Source organism: Triticum dicoccoides, chromosome 7B, assembly GCF_002162155.2.
Source record: "Triticum dicoccoides isolate Atlit2015 ecotype Zavitan chromosome 7B, WEW_v2.0, whole genome shotgun sequence".
Classification (NCBI taxonomy): Eukaryota; Viridiplantae; Streptophyta; class Magnoliopsida; order Poales; family Poaceae; genus Triticum; species Triticum dicoccoides.
Window position 1 is genome coordinate 36,873,121 of NC_041393.1, and position 21,287 is coordinate 36,894,407.

Consider the following 21,287-nt stretch of genomic DNA (forward strand, 5'->3'; position numbering starts at 1 on the left):
TTCTGAATCAGTTTCACTTTAATTTACTTACCAAACTTCTAATCAAAATATAAGACAAATCATCGGCACAATTTGATAAACATTTATTTACAAAACCACATATTATAGGCAGGTAAATTATTTATGATTAAAATATAAGATAAATCACACACATAATTTGATGAACATTTATTTCCACAATCGCATATTATGAGTAGGTAAACCACAAGCTAACGTACTAGAATATTTATATCCCGTTGCAACGCACGGGCATTGTTCTAGTTTTTTAAAAACAGTGCTAAAATAATTGTAATGTAACTTAAAAAATGTTGATAGCATTCCAAAAAGTGTTGTGACTTTTAAAAACGTCATGTGTTTCAAAAATAATGTACATAACATTTTAAAAACGTTCATACAATGTTTAAAAATGTTTGTGTAAATAAAATTTTGTGTAGCATTAAAAAATACGATAAAACTTAAGAAATGTTCACACATTTCAGAAACATGTTCATGATATGTTAGAAAAATGTTTATAAAATGTACAAAAATGGCCGCGCTGTTTAAAAAAGTTTGAGCAATGTACATAATGTCCGCGCAGTTTATACAATGTACAAAAATGTTCATTTGTGTTTTCATTGTACTGACTTTTGTTTTACTTAATATAAGTATTAAATCTAGGATATCCTTTTGGCGTGTTTTCTTCAAAAGTTGGTGTCTCTGCAGGAAAACAATCGGTCCACACCGTATTTTCACCCCTCACTATTTAGCTTTAGGTTAGGCCTTAGTACATTAGATTTTTGGGTCGTTCATCTTCCCGGCTTCGGCGGCAGCGATGTCGCCGCTGAATAAAGAAGCTTCAGATCCCTTCCCGACGAGGCGATTGGTCCTATGGTTGGGAATGGATTTGGAAACCAGTCTGTTCAAGTAAGGATGGCGTGATGGTGGCGGCATCCTCATGGTGGACTTGTACCCTTGGGCTCCGCCGTTGTGACGACGTTTGCTCCAGCGCTTGCGTGGGGCTTGGGAGATAGTCCAGGAGCGGATGCATATTGTGGTATGCATTGGCGGCATCTGGAAGATGGTGTATCATGTGTTGATTTCATGGTTTGTGGCTGGCAGGTATGGCTTCCTTCTCTGACATCTCAGTTCTAGAGTTCGATGGCGTGTCCGGTGTGTTGCTCGATCTGATCCGTTCAACGATAATGACCTCGCTTTTGTGAGCCATCTTGGAGGTCCGCAAAGCTGCATATGAGCGATGGAGCCGCGCCGAGCTCGGGTGATGAGGTGATCTGTCATCTTTTTTCCTTTGGTGGCTACTGTGGTGGTGCCGAAGGCAGGTGACGGACGTTGGTGTCAAGCTCAAGGGATTTTATAGTTCTAATTGTGATTTTCCTTCTGACTGTTGTTCCCTTGCGTAAAAACTAGCGTTCAGCTTCCTTTTCAGTTTTGTCAGGTCAATGAGTATTTTGCTTGTACTATGATCCTTATGATATAAATAAGACATGTATTACTATGCAAATTTCGAGTAAAAAACGTATTACTGCCATGCAAAAAGTCTACACAATTGAACAACTGAATTGAATTACTACTAAAATTTTATATAGTTCATATACAAGCCAAATCAAATCAAACATAATTTGTAGATCGCATAGGAAGCACATAGGCATAAGGTGTACAATATAAAACAAGCACAAATTTCCTGATTAGCAGCACTGCAAATCAAGGGAATTATCAGGAAAAATGCAAATCAAGGGAGTTATCAGGAAAAAATGCAAATCAAAGGAACATAAACAAGTAGTAAACTAATTAGTTACACACGGGTGACCGTTACGGTTGCGGCTGATTGATCATCATCATCATTGCTTGCTCCCAAGCAATTTAACACCTTTTCCTTCTTTCCAGAAAAGTACTTCCACACCGTGAGCTCCTCGGCCTTCCCTCGCACTTCGTCGAATGACAGCAGGATGTAGATCGTGATGAAGGCGACCACTGCGGCCACGAGTGCGATGACGTACGCAGACGTCTCCCAGTCCCTGCAGCTGCCGGCGGCGTAGGCACCCAGCAGGCCGAGCAGGTCCAGCACCATGACGGTCTGCAGGCTATGCATCGCCCACGGCGGAGCGAAGCGCTCGTTGAGGGTGTATTGCAGTGCCAGCATGATGACCACGATGGAGGCCACGAACGATGTCGCGTTGCAGTAGAAGAAGGCCTGGTACCGTTGCGGGTTGGTGTCGAGTAGGATCGGGTTGCCGGCATGGGACAGGCATGCAGCCGACGGCGGTGGTGAAAGCGACGGCGACGGCAACGGGGAGGACGCCATATCATCGTCGCCCCACGTGCCGCCGGGAGGCGCGAGACCCGCCTGGTAGGTCACGCTCGCCGCGAGGATGCCGAGCAGCATCAGGGACTTGCGCAGTTGGTATCGTTCTTGTTGACGCCAGTCGCCTTCGTCCTCGCCGCCCGCCCCCGTCGGTGCCGACGACGGCGACAGCTGCTCGAGCAGCCCCTTCAGGCATATCCTCTGTGACAAATGTGGGGAGTCGGCGTACAGGTAAAACAGGATCTGCAGGACGAGGAACGCGACCACCGCGGCCACGAGCGCGAAGACATAGATTGAGGTGCGCAGCAGCCGGCAGCTACCGGCAGCGTAGGCACCCATGAGGCCGAGCAGCCCGACGATGATGCAGACGTGGAGAGCGTTGCTCTGGATGCTCTTCTTGTATAGTTTCGGGTTCATCAGGATGAGAATGACGGCGAGGGACACCATGAAGCCCGTCGCGTTGCAGTAGAAGAACACCTCATACCTGCTCCCGTAGTGGTCGAGGAGAACCGGGTCGCCGGCGATTAGCGATCTTTCGCCCTTGCTCTCTGTCTCTGGCCAGAACCCGCCGGGAGGGTTTAGTCCGGTCTGGTAGGTGACGGTGGCGGCCAGGATGGCGAGCTGCAGCAAGAACTTACGCCTCCTCTCGAGCGCTTTTTCTTCAATACGCTTCCTCTCGGACTCGGAGGCCGGAGAATGAGTTGGTTCTCCTCCTTGCCGCCACGACAGATGGAGCAACGCGTGTACAACATTACCCCACATTCTTCGCAACCACCGTGTGGGCGCGCTCTCCTTGCCTCCAACCGCGAACGCCACGACTTTGGTGATGATGTAGACAAAGACGGTGACGGCCAGGGCGGACACGTAGATGGTGGTGGTGTTATCCCGGCAGCTCCCGGCGACGTAGGCGCCCATAAGGCCGAACAGGTCCAGTATCATGACCGTGTTGAGCGCGAAGCGCCCGGCGGCGCTCAGCTCCTTGCTCTGCACGATGATGATGACGACCACCGACGCCACGAACGCCGCCGTGTTGCAGTGGTAGAACACCTTGTACCTCGTGGGGTGCATGTCCTGGAGAACCGGGTTCCCCGCGGTGTGATCCGGATGCCCTTCCGGCCAGACGCCGCCCGGCGGACTCAGCCCTGCCTGGTAAGTCACCGTCGCCGCCAACGTGGCCATCAGCAGAACCAGCGACCGCGACTGCTCCAGCTTCTCTTCCTGCCCATCATGGACGGGGGTTGTCCTCCTTTCACTTTACAATCCAAATGACATGAATTAGCTCAACTAGTTATGGAAAAAAAATTATGGAAACGAAGCTGGCGGAGTGTGTCTGAGCTTGATTACGTGGTTATCCGAGATATCCGGCATCCCCTGAACACCGGCACCAGCACAATGTAGAGGAGCACGACGCCGACGAGGGACACGACGTACACAGTCGTGGTGGGCCGCCTGCAGCTCCCGGCGGCGTAGGCGGCCATGAGGCCCAGCAGCTCCACCATGACGCACACAAACAGCGCGTGGTACCGGGTGAGGTGGTCGCTCAGCGTCCTGCTCATGAGCAGCATGATGATGGCGAGGGAGGCGACGAAGGAGTTGGCATTGGCGTAGAAGAATGCGTGGTAGCGGATCTTGTAGCGCCCGTCGTGCAGCAGCGGCGCGCCGGCGTGGTGCTCGGCCACGCTCTCGCTCCAGAAGCCTCCCGGAGGCGCCAGGCCCGCGGCGTACGTCAGCGGCGTCGCGAAGGTGGCGAGCAGCAGCAGCATCTTGCGCCGCTCTTTGAGGTTAAGGTTCTCTACCGTGATCGAGAAAGGTCCGGAGTCCGGCGACTCCTTGCAGAGTCTCTCCACGCCGACGAGGATGGCGACGCAGGCGAAGACGAGGGCGAAGAGCGCGGAGACGTAGATGGAGGCGACCACGTCGCGGCAGCTCCCCGCGGAGAAGGCGGCCATGAGGGCGAGCAGGTCGAGCAGCATGGCGATCTGGAGCACGGCGAGGCCGGCTCGGTTGCCGCTGATGCGGCGGTCCAGCAGGAACATGATGACGACCAGGGACGAGACGAAGGCGGCGGCGTTGCAGTAGAAGAAGGCATTGTACCTGCGCGAGTAGGTGGACACGAGCACCGGGTCGCCGACGCGGTTCGGGTAGACCGCCGCATCCGGGGACACCGGCGCTCGCGCCCGCGGGTGGACGGCGCCGACGTGCCGCTCTGGGGCGTAGTTGTCCTCGGACCACACGCCGCCCGGCGGGTTGAGCCCGGCGCCGTAGGTGACGCTGGCGACCAGTGTGGCCAGCAGCAGCAGGTACTTGCGCCACTTCCACAGGAACTCCAGGTCTTGCTGCCGTTCCTCCTTGGTCGCCGTCATGATTCTAGGCTGGGAAGACATTATGTATACTGCACTGGCTGTGCACAATCTGATCAGAGCAGCATGTACAATACATGTATTTTATAGTGCTCTGCTCCGGTAGTCCGGCCGCCGTGTGCTGCTCTACGTGTGCATGTGGGATCGTATCATGCATGCATGGCGATTGAGTGCCCGTCGGTGTGTCGTCTTTTGGAAACGAATCACTGAAAGGCACACGTTGCTTACACATCGTACCTAATAATATATTCACGTATCACGGTAGCATCTAAGTCTTGGTAGCAGATACTCTCCCTATATGGACTTGTGCGTGATTTTTGGACTCCTTGTAGGCTTTTTTGCAAACGTTGCAGAGTTGTTGAGAGCCGTCTGATCTGAGAATCCGACGGCCCAAAATCTTGTATCATGGTAGCACCTAAAGATTGGTAGCACTAGATATTTTCTCATATATTCACTGCTCAATGAGTATTCGCTCTTAACGCAATGCTCCATGCCTCCCTTCTCATGCACAAGGAATCCCTGGTATAAAGCTCAACCCGGTAATCACTTTGGTCCCCGCGAAGTCTTTTTTTAGCGATATTTGCTGCCTCACGGGGCTAGCGACCAGGAACCCCTTTTTTTGGAAAGGCCTTCAGGCTAGCTTTATTAACTTAAATAAATGCTTACATCGTTCGCAAGTAAAACCGAAATAAAGCTAGGGGGAGTCCAACCACAAAGCTGGCTGATCCTCCCGACCACTTTGAGCTAGCCTATGAGGAACCAAATTGCATTCTCTATTACAGTGCTGAAAAAAGACCTTTCCGAAATCTAAACACGAAGAACGACATTCCTCCGGTATGGGTTCTGCCACCATAGCTTGTCCAGAGTTGTTCGCCATCGCCTCCACCACTGTGACATTGTCCGTTCGAGCTACAAGTATCTGTGCACCAATGGTTTGGGCTAGCTTTAGCCCCTCCAATAGCGCAGCTGCTTCAGCTGTTACAACATTCGCCACATGATCAAGTTTAGCTGTGGATGCCGCAATAAAGTAGCCCAGGTGGTCTCTGATCACAGCACCACAAGAGCCAGTATGATCCTTCAGAAAAGAAGCATCCGTATTCAAGACCAGTTGTTCGGTTAGCGGTCTCAGCCATCTGTTGCTTTTTGGCAAGGAGACCTAGCGACCAGGAACCCTAGCCGTCGCGGCCAAGAGATGCAACCCTTCGGCACCGTCTTTCGGCCGAAAAAGTTTTTCTACCGGAACCGGTAGCTATCGGCACAGCTCCAGCCAATCACCTCGCACCACCGCACGCGGTAGTTTATGTCATGAAAAAGTCCAATTTAAACCTTGAACTTATATTTGTCAGGCGGAATGAACCCCCAAGTCGAAATCCCGGTCGATTGCACCCTGAACTATGCAACCCCGGTCTAAATTGAACCCTAACATCGTGTAAACTGGGATTCGTTTGATGGGCTGACCCATTTTAATTTTTTTGTTCAAAAAAAATTCTGAAGGGCTCACACCCCACTCCTGGCTGGACCGGCCCACTTAAGTTTTATTTAGTTAAAAACAAAAAACAATTGTGCACGGGGTGGCTCCCTTTTTCTTCTTTCTTCTTTTTATTTTTTATTTTCCTTTTTTATTAAATTCGTTAATCTTTTTTGAAAATGGTGAACTTTTTTTATAATACTTCATGCAGTGCAGCAAAACCAGTGGATGTGTATGAGAAAATAGAAATAAAATATATTGAGGGAACGTAATTTTCTGGTCATGTAATTTCGTCCCTATTTTTTCGTCCCTACTGTATAAAGAATTATTTTTTCCTTTTCATTTGAGGTGCTTCCTATGTATAAAATAACCTGCGTACTTCACAATGTTTCTGGAAATCCGTGATTTTTAATTAAAAAAATCCATTTAATTGTTTTCAAAATTGTTGAACTTTTTCTAAATCCGTTATTATTTTTTCAAAATTCGTAAAAGAAATTCTCACTTTTTTTTTTATTTTCGCAAACTTTTCCGTGCGTGGAGAGCGAGATGGGCCGGACTGGGCTGGCCCAGTCTTTTCCCGCGTGCAACTCGCAGCGCAGCCCAATCCCGGTCACAACAACAATCCCGGTTTGGCAAACGAGCCCAGAGTTCTTATCAGACCGGGATTGCATAGTTCAGGGTGCAATCGACAAGGATTTCAATTTGAGGGTTCGTTTCGCCGAACCTCTATAAATTCAGGGTTCAAAATAGACTTTTTCCGTTTATATCACATGCAGTATAACACTGTTTGCTCATATTCACTAAATGTTGGTACTTCATCACTCCAGCCCACCACCTGATGTCATCCACATGCATGCACGGCAAGAATGTGACAACTCTCATCTCTCTTCCCTTACACAATAAATTCATACTTTTATTTCACCTTTGCTATTTTAACTCATTCATATCTTTTAAACCATAATTTTATTATTGAATTTTTTTATATATATTTGAACTCATGGCATTTAGATCTTTAAAACAAGATTAATCTTGAATATATTCCAAACACGTTTAAATTTCAATGTTTCAATCGATTTATTTCACTTCAACTATTTCAGTCAGCTGAAATTCTGATTCCATTTATTTCATAAAATAATTTTGAATAATTTCAAGCAATTGTTTCAGAAAACAGATTCACAAATTATTTCACTCGGTTCAAGAATCCGGTTTCATTTTTTTCTTACAACCATTTCAATTATTTTAGACGTACTACACTTATTCAAAATACTATTTCATTTATTTCGGATAAGTCTTCACTATTTCAAAAAGAATTAGCTAATATATTTCAATAATTCCATAACTTATTACACTTTTTCAAAATTCTTTTTGTAAAAACACTTTTGACACAAACTGATTTCACTACAAACCCTTCACTCCTTTTCAAAAACACATGTTTCGCTCATTCCAAAAAAATAATTTCACAAAAAATGAAAACGCATTTCACTCAATGATCTTGTTCTAAACAGCTCCAAACATCGTATTCACTTCAACTATTTCAAAAAATAGATTCACAAAAAAATTCACTCAATTCAAGAATCCAGTTTCAATTTTTCTAAAAACATTTCAAAAAAAATTTAGACGTATTTCACTTTTTCCAAAAACCTTTTCACTTTTTTGGATAAGACACCACTATTTCAGAAAAAATGACTTTATACATTTCAATAATTACATAACATATTTCACCTTTTCAAAAACACTCTCAAATTTTCACTCTTATGAAAGAAACTGATTTGACTAAAATCCTTCACTCCTTTTAAAAAACACAAGTTTCACTCGTTCCAAAAAGTTAATTTCACTAAAATTGAAAACCGATTTGAATTGAATTGAAACATTTTTTTTTGAAATATATCAAAATTGGTCTTATTATAGAGGGCTTGAGGCTAGGAATTCAAATATATAAAAAGTTTCAAAAATGAGTTTATGGTTTAAAATATATCAATGATTTTAATGAGCAAAGATGAAATAAAAGGGTACATTTAGTGTGTAAGGGAAGAGAGAGACTCTCACGGAACCAGATCCTCTAACATTGTGAAAGGAAAGTCACGGTACTACAGTGTTTGTCTAGTGTAAAATGAAGAAAGAAAGTTAGTGACTGTTAGTAGGTAGTTAGTAGGTTGTTTACTGGTGGTATTTACTGTAGATATAAATAATTTTAAAATTAACTTTATTTCACCATCAATTTGTTTGTATGTAATTACTATAAATGCACATGGTAGATCATCAATTTGCAAATTAATTTAAATCATTTTAGCCATAATCATATGGATAGAAAGAAGGAAAGTTAGGGTAATATAGCTTCTCTAACTTTCCTTCTCCATGTTAGAGGATCCGGTCACGACTCTGACAACTTTTCTGCCATGCATGCATTGTGGTGTCCAGGAGCCTATATGGTCTCATATAGGCTTAGTACGACAACAACTCATAATTAATTGGTGGACCCCGCATGAATCATGGTGCATGTGTGGATGATGATGCTTCACCGGTAGCTCCCCTGTCCAGTAAAAGTGACTTTGCGGTCTTTCGGTGGCTACCCTCCGCTGGCAACCTCTTAGTCATAGGTGGTGAGAGGAGTCGCCGGATCCCGCGTGTGCGGATTGTTTTCCCTTTAGGTTCTAGGGCCCTAGTAAGCTTAGTTATTTGAATCGTCCTACATCGACGATAGCGACGATGATGCCGAATAACGAAGCTTCGGATTCTTCACCGGCGAGGTGATCATCTCTATGGTCGGTGATGGATTTAGGACCTAGTCTGTTCAAGCGGGGGTATCGTGATGGCGGCATCATCCTTGTGGTGGACATGTGTCCTCAGAAGTCCAAAAGGACACCTGCCAAGTCAAATTGCCCGAAAAGACCAACTTTGAAATAAATTGTCAGAAAGGACCAGCTGCACTATGGCGGCAGGTGCACCAGCCGACATGTGTCACATGCCGCCAGCGCAGAGGCGGCAACCCATGCCGTCGAGGGCGCAGGGGGCAGCTCCTCTCTCACAGGATTTTCGTCCGTGCGGTGCCTCTCAACAGAATGGCTTGACGCAGGTACGCAGGTACTGTTGCTGCTACCCCGTTGCCAGCTTGCTTGACAAGAGCGACAACCTTCATGAAAATGGACAAAACTGACCCTTTTCTGAAACTTCAACACAAATAAACCCGATTTGATAATATTTCACAAAATATCCTTCTTTTTCATGACGCCCAGGGCTGGGACGCCATGCTAGAGAGCGTGACGCTCCGGCCTATGACACCATGGTTGCGACATGTAGCATGACGCCCTGGGGCTAGAGCGCCATGCCAAATAACATGGTGCCCTATCCCAGGGCGTCATGCAAAAGGGTCATTTTATGAAATATTTTCATACTAGGGTCATTTCATGTTGAAGTTTTAGAAAAGGGCCAGCGCATGCATGCGCGTGGGACTAGCTTGTTTTGTTTTTTAGGTGTTGAGTAACGTAATTGTATTAGAAAACATAGGTTACACTAGTAAATATTCTCGCTTGCCTTGTACTCCAAATAGATCATGTACTCCTATATATATGCCCACGAGGCTCAAGCAATACAATAACTATTCCAACGATCCCTCTCTCCCTTCAACATGGTATCTATCGCAAGTCGATCCTAAACCCTAGCCGCCGCCACTTCCGCACCTGCGCGCCGCCCCTGGGGCAGTCGTCGTCCATGACCGCCGCCGGGGGCCGCGCTGCCCGTACCTAGGGTTCGTCCGTCGGTCGTGTTGACCGGCTGCCCTAGAGAGTCTTTTCCCCGAGCCTTGCTCCGGGGTTTTTTCTCTCCCGCCTGTCATCTTGATCGTCAGTTTCTTTTTAGTTTTTCGATCTATTCTTGATCGATTTGCGTTGCCCACCGCGGCCGTCGACCCCGAGCGCCTCTACTCCGACCCCGGCGTGACCAGCCGGCCTTTCCTCCGACCAGGCAGCCACGCGCGCCGAGGCGGCCTGTCAGTGCCAGCCGCCGTCCGCGCGTCGGTCCGCCCATCGCCTGCGCCGGCCGTTACCGCCCTGCTCCGACCGGGACACCTGCATCACCCCGACCCGGCGGTCTCGCGCCATGCGACGACCAATCATAGCTGTCGCTTACGCGCTGGATCGCCCATCGATCCACATCATCCGCCTCCGCCGCGTCTGCACGGCGGCCCGGTGGTCTACCTCGCCGGCCTCATCCTAGGCGGCGTCAGGCTCGTTGTCTACCTCAACTCGGGCGCCGGTGCTCCGTTGGTCGCTTGGGCCTCGCTGCCCGGGCGCCGGTGTTGCTTTGGCAGCCCGGGTGCTGGTGCTGACAAGCTCGTCCGCACGATGTCCCACGCCGTCCATCGTCGCCGACCTCATCCCGGACTCCGCCGCCACCACTCCTCCACCGAGTGGCGTCCCTGACCTCGCGCGCGATCGACTTGATCACCCGCTCGCCGCCGCGATCCGCCTCCTCTACGCCACGCAACTGACCTGCCCGTTGGTGACGCGCGCCTCCGTAGGTCCCGTGAAGATCGTCCTGAGTACCGCACGCCTCTCCACCGATCGAGCATTGGGCTGCCGTTGTGTCGCGCCGTCGGGCCGCAACGCCGCCACCCCATGGTTCTCCTCGCGGCTTCATCGACTCGTGCATCACTGGTGCATCGCCCCTTCGGGCCATAGTGCCGTGATACGCGGTCTCCGTCGCCGCCCCGAGGCCGTCCCCGCGGTTGCACTGACTCGCGAACCGCCATTGGGTCGCCCCTTCGGGCCGCAGCGTCATGGCCCGCGGTCCCCGCCGCCACCCCGAGGTCTTCCACCGTCGCCCCGACCCGCCTGCCGCCGCTGCGTCGCCCCTTTGTGCCGTAGCGCCACGGCCCGCGGTCCACTCCGCCGTCACCGCGTGTCGACCTCCCGTGGTATGCACCGCGCCGTCTCCCTTGGCGCGGGAACGTCACCGTCCGTGCCGGTCTTCGTCACGCTGTCAAGGTTCTTCGCCTACTTCAAGCACCGCCGCCACACTCCTAACCTAGCCGCCTCCGCCGTCAGGCCGCCGCCACCGCTACCTTAGTAGCCGCCGCCGCCCGTCCACCCCCTTCGTCTTCGTCCAAGCACCAGCCCGTCGCCGGCATCGCCGTCATCTACCCCGACTACTTCGTCTACTCCGACCATCGTTGGCGCCGATGGACGCCGCAATCATCGTCGAGTTCTTCTCTGCTGCCCCCTCCGACTTCTCCGACATGGCGTACAACTCGTACAGGTCCCTCATCTACGCATGCCCGGTGCTGACAACACCGATGAGTGCCTTCATCCACGACGTGTCCCCGGGCCTGGCAAACCTGGTCGGCGCTTCGTCAACTTCGTCTTCATCCGTCTACGCATGCCCGATGCTGGCAACACCGGTGCGTGCCTTCGTCCATGATGTGTCCCCGGGCTCAGCAAACCCTCCACGACGTGTCGTCAACAACATTTTCTTCCCGATGCACCCCTACTTTGACACCACTGCGCCCATGCTAACTCGGCGCCCCTTGCGCCCACGGCTCCACGGTGACTTCCTCGACACCGGCTACCCCGACTCGACATCGACCACGACATTCTTCGCACGACTACCTCGACCACGGCTTCACCACCCACTCTCTCGGCTACATTGACAAACGACACAAAGGGCTACCGCCTGCTTGAGCAACCACGTCGGTTTTCACTCCAGCCATGACTCCACGATGCATCGACTGTTACGACTGTGGGGGGGTGTCCGTCGGCTTGCTTTCGGATTATTCTCCAGTCTCACCGTCTGTGTCGCTACCGTTGTGACCGCGGGGGGATGTTGAGTAATGTGATTGTATTAGGAACCATAGGTTAGACTAGGAAATATTCTGGCTTGCCTTGTACTCCAAGTAGATCATGTACTCCTATATATATGCCCACGAGGCTCAAGCAATACAACAACTATTCCACCAATCCCTCTCTCCCTTCCAACATTAGGGGTGGAAAATGAGAGAAAATATGCATATGTAAGAGATGATTTGGTTTCATTTTTCAATGAAAAATGGGGGCGAGGCGTGTGCCTTTTCTTCTTAATAAAAAGGAGGGTCGACCTGAGAAGGACTCCCACGGCACACGACAGGAGTGTGAAAAGATCGAGATGAATGTGGACCTGTGCATCAGTAAGTTGTGGTCATTGGGGAATGGCGGCATGGCCCACCTGCGTCGAGCCATTCCGTTGCGAGGCGCCGCGCGGATAGAAATCCCGTGAGAGAGAAGCTGCCACTTGCCCCTGTGGCGGCAAGGGATGCCGCTTCCGTGCGTTACGACAGGTGCAACGTGTCGGCTAGCGCATCTGCCACCACGGTGTAGCTGGTTCTTTTTGACATTTTGTTTCAGAGGTGGTCTTTTCTGATAATTTGACTTGGCAAGTGGTTCTTTTGGACAAAAATTCGTGTCCTCGGCCTCCACCTTTGCGACGGTGTCTGCTCCAACGTCGGCACGGAGTTTGGGAGGTAGTTCAGGAGCGGATGCAGATTGTGGTCTGCATCGACGACATCTGAAAGACTGAACATGTGCTGGGTTCATGGTTGATGGGTGGCAGGTATGGTTTCGTCCTTTGGCGTCTTAGTCGTAGTGGGGTGCAATATCTGAAGTTCAATGGTGTGTCCAGGGTGTTGCTCTGGTCTGATTTGTTCAACGACAATGACACCACATTTGGTGAGCCACCTTGGAAGTCCGCAAAGTAGCATACCAGCCATGGAGGCACGTCGAGTACAGGTGAGGAGGTGATCCATCATTTTTTCCTTCGGTGGCTGCTGTGGTGGTGCTGGAGGCAGGTGACGGACATTGGTGTCAAGCTCAGAGTCATGTTGCTATCTTTTGAGTTTTATCATGTCTGTCTTTACGTGACTTATATTTTAATCTTTATGATATGAATAAAACACATATTATCATGCAAAAAAATCATTTTTAGCGGTTCCAGCAGGTAACAGTAGATCTCAGACTGCTCGTGGTTTTTTGAGATTCGTGCGGCCCGCACTGGCCCACCGAGATGTATGAGCTATGTATTACAATGCGACAAACTTGTATCTTTTTAGCCAAATCAATGTCAGCTATTCGTCAGGGAAGGTACACATGCAACTCTCTCATCTCTCTCTACCGCCCAAACAAATCTATGAACTCATCTTAGACAACTTAAATTATTCATATCTTTTAAACAATAAACTCGTCTTCAAAACATCTTATATATTTGGACTTCTAGCGCCAAGACCTTTAGAACAAGACCAATATTGGATACATCTCAAACACGTTTAAATTTTGACATTTTAATCCACCTATTTCACTCAATATATTTCACACTCCCAATTTTTAAGAAAAAAGGGTGAAACCAATTTTTTGTTTTTAAATGAGCAAAATATGTCTTAAAAAAGAGGGAAATATGTATTTTCAGAAGAGTGACCTTTAAAAAATGAGTGAAATCTCCTATCTAAAATTAGTGAAATAAGTCTTTTCAAATGAGTGAAATAGTTATTCGAATTGACTGAAATTATTTTTTTGCAAGTGAGTGAAAACCTTTTTCTCAAATCTGAATTGGTGGAATCACTTCTTTGAAATGAGCGAAATTTTCTACCTAAAATATATAATGAGTGAAATAAGTTTTCTTTGAAATGAGTAATTTTTTAAATTCAGTTAAATAATTTTTTTGAAATGATTTAAAAATTTTCAATTTAATGAAATAACCGGAATCACTTCTTCGAAATAATTGAAATTCTTTTTTTGAGTTGTGTAAAACCAGTGTTTTGAATTAAGTGAAAATAATGATTCAGAACAAAATCTAGTTTTGATATGAATGAAATATTGTTTTAAATGAGTGAATTGGTCTTTTTGATAATGAGTGAAATGTTATTTTTCAATTAACTGAAATGAGTTTTGCAATTTTTTTTGAATATATATGTCACACTCTCAGTTTCTAAGAAATGAGTAAACTCATTTTTTAAATGAGCAAAATTTGTTTTTTTATAATGAGTGAAATAGGTTTTTTTAGAGGAGTGACTTTTTAAAAACCGAGTGAAATCTCCTATGTGAAAGGAGTGAAATAAGTCATTTGAATGGAGTGAAATGAGTTTTTTGAATTGATTGAAATCAGTTTTGTGAAATGAGTGAAACCTTTTCCTGATTGTGAAATTAGTGAAAATATTTTTATTAACTGACTGGAAATCGTGTTTTGAATTTAGTGAAATCAATTATTTTAAAAATATTGAGATCCATTGTTTGAAATGGGTGAAGTAAGTTGTTTCTTAGAAATGAGTGAAATATTTATTTTTGAAGAGTGAAATCCATTTTTAAAACTCATTTAAAATATTTAAGATCGGTCTTATTTTAAATTTCTCATCGCCATGAATTCAAATATGTAAAAAAGATCAAACCATAAATTTGCTTCAAACATTATGAGTCGCTTAAAATATCTTAAGAGAAATTTAATTCAAGTTGGAGAGCGAGAATCTTGTCTGCGTGCAATCAGTAGTTCTTCCCTCATTTCTCTCTGTTACCTGACAAAAAGTTATGATGATCTACAAGTATAGGGGATCAATCATAGTCCTTTCGATAAGTAAGAGTGTCGAACCCAATGAGGAGCAGAAAGAAATGACAAGCGGTTTTCAGCAAGGTACTATCTGCAGGCACTGAAATTGTCGGTAACAAATATTTTGATAGCAAGGTACTTTGTAACAAGCAACAAGTAGCAATAGGTGCAGCAAGGTAGTCCAATCCTTTTGTAGCAAAGGACAGGCTGGAACTTTTTCTTATAGCAAGTAAAACGCTCTTGAGGACACGCAGGAATTTCATCTAGTCACTTTCATCATGTTTGTTTGATTCGTGTTCGCTACTTTGATAATTTGATATGTGGGTGGACCAGTGCTTGGGTGTTGTTCTTACTTGAACAAGCCTCCCACTTATGATTACCCCCTCTCGCAAGCATCCGCAACTATGAAAGAAGAATTAAGATAAATCTAACCATAGCGTGAAATGTATGGATCCGAATCAGCCTCTTACGGAATATTGCATAAACTAGGGTTTAAGCTTCTGTCACTCTAGCAACCCATCATCTAATAACTACTCCATAATGCATTCCCTTAGGCCCAAGGATGGGGAAGTGTCATGTTCTTTACGTTCACATAACACCACTAAGGGAATCACAACATACACATCATCAAAATATCGAACGAATACCAAATTCACATGATTACTTATGACAAGACTTCTCCCATGTCCTCAAGAACAAAAGCAACTACTCACAAATCATATTTCTGTTCAAGATCAGAGGGGTATTGAATAGCATCATGGAGATGAACATATAATCTTCCATCAAATAAACCAACTAGCATTACCTACAAGATGTAATCAACACTACTAACAACCCACAGGTACCAATCTGAGGTTTTGATAAAAAGATTAAATACAAGAGATGAACTAGGGGAGATGAGATGGTGTTGCTGAAGATATTGATGAAGATTGGTCCTCCCACGATGAGAGGATTGTTGGTGATGACGATGGCTCCGATTTCCCCCTCCCGGAGGGAAGTTTCCCCGGTGGAATCGCCCCGTCGGAGAGCAAAAGTGCTCCTGCCCAGGTTCCGCCTCGAGACGGCATCGCTTCATACCAAAAGCTCTCCCTTTTTTCCTGGCAAATGGGGTTATATACCAAAAGATGGTACCTGGAGGCTTGCTAGGATCACCATAAGCTCGGGGCGCGCGCCCCCCAGGCTTGTGGCTGCCTGGTGGGTGATACGTCTCCAACATATCTACTTTTCCAAACACTTCCGCCCTTGTTTTGGACTCTAACTTGCATGATTTGAATGAAACTAACCCGGACTGACGCTATTTTCAGCAGAACTGCCATGGTGTTATTTTTGTGCAGAAATAAAACGTTCTCAGAATGACCTGAAAATCCACGGAGGAACTTTTCAGAAAATATAAAAAATACCGGCAAAAGAATCAAGGCCAAGGGGCCCACACCCTATCCATGAGGGTGGGGGCGTGCCCCCACCCACTAGGCGCGCCCCCTCCCCCTGAGCGCACCCCCTGCCTCGTGGGCCCCCTGGATGCCCACCGACCTCAACTTCAACTCTATATATTTGCTTTCGCGGAGAAAAAAATCAGTGAGAAAGTTTCATCATGTTTTACGATACGGAGCAGCCACCTAGCCCTAATCTCTCTCGGGAGGGCTGATCTGGAGTCCGTTCGGGGCTCCAGAGAGCGGGATTCATCGCCGTCGTCATCATCAACCATCCTCCATCACCAATTTCATGATGTTCACCGTCGTGCGTGAGTAATTCCATCGTAGGCTTGCTGGACGGTGATGGGTTGGATGAGATTTACCATGTAATCAAGTTAGTTTTGTTAGGGTTTCATCCCTAGTATCCACTATGTTCTGAGATTGATGTTGCTATGACTTTGCTATGCTTAATGCTTGTCACTAGGGCCCGAGTGCCATGATTTTAGATCTGAACCTATTATGTTTTCATGAATATATGTGAGTTCTTGATCCTATCTTGCAAGTCTATAGTCACCTATTATGTGTTATGATATGACAACCCAGAAGTGACAATAATCGGGATACTTCTCGGTGATGATCGTAGTTTGAGGAGTTCATGTATTCACCATGTGCTAGTGCTTTGGTCCGGTTCTCTATTAAAAGGAGGCCTTAATATCCCTTAGTTTCCATTAGGACCCCGCTGCCACGGGAGGGTAGGACAAAAGATGTCATGCAAGTTCTTTTCCATAAGCACGTATGGCTATATTCGAAATACATGCCTACATATTACATTGATGAATTGGAGCTAGTTCTGTGTCACCCTATGTTATAACTATTACATGAGGAATCGCATCCGACATAATTATCCATCACTGATCCAATGCCTATGAGCTTTCCACATATTGTGCTTTGCTTATTTACTTTACCATTGCTACTGTTACAATCGCTACAAAACTGCTATCTTACTTTTATCACTGTTACCATTACTATCATACTACTTTGCTACTAAATACTTTGCTGCAAATACTAAGTTATCTAGGTGTGGTTGAATTGACAACTCAACTGTTAATACTTGAGAATATTCTTTGGCTCCCCTTGTGTCGAATCAATAAATTTGGGTTGAATACTCTACCCTCGAAAACTGTTGCGATCCCCCATACTTGTGGGTTATCAAGACTATTTTCTCGTGCTGTTGCCGGGGATCATAGCTCTACTCTTTGAGTAACTTGGGATTTATATCTGCTGATCACTATGAGGAACTTGGAAGACGAAAGAACTAGGATTTTTCCCTCAACTACGAGGGGAGGTAAGGAACTGCCATCTAGCTCCGCACTAGATTCTCCTTCTGTTTTGAGTAAGCTTGCGACACCTAAACATGCTACTGCTATGAATTCTGATATGTCGCATGTTATTGATGATGCCAGTTCTGCTATGCATGATACTTATGATGAAACTACTTCTATGCTTGATACTACTTTGCCATTAGGTGAATTTCTAGATGAACAACTTGCTAGGGTTAGAGAGAATGAAATTATTGAAGATGATATTATTGAAGATAGTGATGATGAAGGTTCTCCCCCTAAGTATGAATTGCCTGTTGTTCCTGAGGGTTATGTTATGGATGAAGAAGCTGCTAGAGCTATTCTTGCTTGCAATGATAGAAATGATCTTAAGAAGTTATTAGCTAAATGGAAGCAGCAATCTCTGAATGCTAGAATGAAATATGACCCTGCTTTTGCTACTTCACCTATCTTTGTTACTGATAAGGATTATGAATTCTCTGTTGATCCTGAGATAATTACTTTGGTTGAATATGATCCTTTTTATGGCTATGGATCTGAATCTGGTGTGGCACATCTTACTAAGTTAAATGATATGACCACCCTGTTCACTAATGATGAGAAATCTCGTTACTACTATATCCTTAAGATATTTCCATTCTCATTAAAGGGTGATGCTAAAACTTGGTTTAATTCTCTTGATCCTGGTTGTGTGTGTAGTCCCCAGGATATGATTTATTACTTCTCTGCTAAATATGTCCCTGCTCATAAGAAACAAGCTGCCTTGAGGGAAATATATAATTTTGTGCAAATTAAAGAAGAGAGTCTCCCACAAGCTTGGGGGAGGCTTCTCCGATTAATTAATGCTTTGCCTGATCATCCTCTTAATAAAAATGAAATACTTGATATCTTTTATAATGGACTAACCGATGCTTCCAAGGACCACTTGGATAGTTGTGATGGTTGTGTTTTCACGGAAAGAACAGTCGATCAAGCTGAATTGCTATTGAATAATATGTTAACTAATGAAAATAATTGGACTCTTCCTGAGCCAATTCCTGAGCCAATTGAGCCAACTCCTAAACCAACTCCGAAGAAGAGAGGTGTATTATTTCTCAGTCCTGAAGATATGCAAGAGGCAAAAAAATCAATGAAAGAAAAAGGTATTAAAGTTGAAGATGTTAAGAATTTACCTCCTATTAAAGAAATACATGGTCTTAATTTACCACCTATTGAAGAAACACATGGTCTTGATAACCCGACACAGGTAGTAAAGGTAAATTCTCTCTATAGATATGATAAAGTTGAAATCCCATCTACTAAATTTCCAAGCCAATGTTTGGATGAATTTGATGACTTTATGGCTAGACAAGAAAATTTCAATGCTTATGCGGGTAGAGAATTAAAGAGTAATGCTTACATGATTGGATGCTTGAGTGATTATATGTCCAGAGTTAAAGGCGAACTTAAACTCATTAGTAAATATGCTTCTATGGTTACCACTCAAGCAGAGCAAGTACTTAAATCTCAAAGTGATTTGCTCCATGAATTAAATAATAAACATGATTTTGCTGTTAGAGTGGCTACTAGAACTGGTAAAATGACTCAGGAACCTTTGTATCCTGAAGGACACCCTAAGAGAATTGAGCAAGATTCTCAGAGGAATAAATTAGATGCACCTAGTCCTTCTAAAAAGAAGAAAAAGAAAAATGATAGGACTTTGCATGCTTCTAGTGAACCTGTTATAGACACATCTGAGAATCCCAATGATATTTCTATTTCTGATGCTGAAACACAATCTGGTGATGAACATGAACCTAGTGATAATGTTAATGATAATGTTCATGTTGATGCTCAACCTAGCAATAATAATGATGTAGAGATTGAACCTGTTGTTGATCTTGATAACCCACAATCAAGGAATCAACATTATGATAAGAGAGATTTTGTTGCTAGGAAACATGGTAAAGAAAGAGAACCATGGGTTTAGAAACCCATGCCCTTTCCTTCTAAGCCATCCAAGAAAAAGGATGATGAGGATTTTGAGCTCTTTGCTGAAATGATTAGACCTATGCGCTTAACTGATATGCTTAAGGTAAATCCTTATGCTAAGTACATGAAGGATATCATTACAAATAAAAGAAAGATACCGGAAGATGAAATTTCCACCATGATTGCTAATTACACTTTTAAAGGTGGAATACCTAAGAAACTTGGAGACCTAGGGGTACCAACTATACCATGCTCCATTAAAGGAAACTATGTTAAAACTGCTTTATGTGATCTTGGAGCCGGTGTTAGTGTTATGCCTCTCTCTTTATATCGTAGACTTGAATTGAATAAGTTGACACCTACTGAAATATCCTTGCAAATGGCTAATAAATCAACTGCTATACCTGTCGGTATTTGTGAGGATGTGCCTGTTGTGGTTGCAATGTCTCCATCTTAATGGACTTTGTTATTCTTGATATTCCCGAGGACGATAGTATGTCGATTATCCTTGGTAGACCCTTTTTGAATACTGCAGGGGCTGTTATTGATTGCAACAAAGGCAATGTCACTTTTCATGTTAATGGTAATGAGCATACGGTACACTTTCCAAGGAAACAACCTCAAGTCCATAGCATCAATTCTATTGGAAAAAACTCCAACTATTATTATTGGAGGTTTTGAATTTCCTCTTCCTACTATCAAGAGAAAATATGATATTCTTATTATTGGGGATGTTCATATCCCCGTTGAGGTAACCTAGTGTTATTCGAAATTTCTCCGGTTCCTTGTTATTCGAAATGAGTTTGTTAACAAGACTTGATCAACCTTGTTAGTGGATTCCTTTTGATGATCATGAGATGGATGAAACTAGAAGGCACAACCTTCTGTACCCTCCTTTTAATTTTTGTTATTTAGAATAAATAAAACAAAAATAGTATTATCTGTCTGTTTTTTGAATTATCCTTGCAATAAAAAAATACCCCGAAAATAAAAGTTCTCCAAATGCCCTGCAAATTTAGTATGATTATTTATGGAATATTTGAGGATTTTAGGCACTGAGAACACAACAGTGGGGCAAGCACCTGGCCACGAGGGTCCAGGGCGCGCCCACTCTTACTGGGCGCGCCCCTGCCTTATGGGCCCACGGTGGCCCCCTCCACTTAACCCTGCACCCACACACTCCATCTTCCTCCAAAAAAATCCCCATCTAGCTCAAGCACGAGTTCTAACTCATTTTGCTGCGATTTTCGATCTCCTTGCTCAAAGCTCCATTCACAAAACTGCTTTGGGAGATTGTTCTTTGGTATGTGACTCCTCCAATGGTCCAATTAGTTTTTGTTCTAGTGCTTTATTCATTCCAAATTTTTTCTTCCTAGGTGACCCTGTTCTTGAGCTTGCATGTCAAATTTATAAGGTTCCAAGTAATTCTAATGCATGATATAGGCTCTAGGCACCTTTAGGAGTAGTTGATATCAATCTTATTGAGTTCGATTCACTTTTATTTTGAGTTACTAAAAATTTCAAAAATATTTCAAAGGAAGAATTATGTCTAGGAAAATGTACCAAGGTGGTTCTTAAAGAAAGCAAGGACCCAGGCATGCTATGCATGAGCAAGACGATGAACCACCAAGGGAAGCTGACGTGCGGCCTTGTGAATGGTCGTCGGAAGAATTTATGGTCAATGCAGGCATAAAGGATGAATTTGATGCATATGTGCGTAATGCCGATCTTGAGGACTTCATGCAAGATAAGTGTCCTCGGTACTACCATTTGACTGATTCAATCGCGAGAAGGTTTAAATTTACATCTTTGTGTAATTCTCAGAATGTCCTATTTGATATTTATGATCAATCATATACCATGGACTTAGAAGATTTT

General features: G+C 45.0%; 1 pseudogene; it reads right to left on the reverse strand.

Annotated features, from left to right (window-relative positions):
- Nucleotides 1–1,682: 1,682 nt before the first annotated feature.
- Nucleotides 1,683–4,662, reverse strand: LOC119338562 (annotated as a pseudogene).
- Between the last annotated feature and the right edge of the window lie 16,625 nt (nucleotides 4,663–21,287).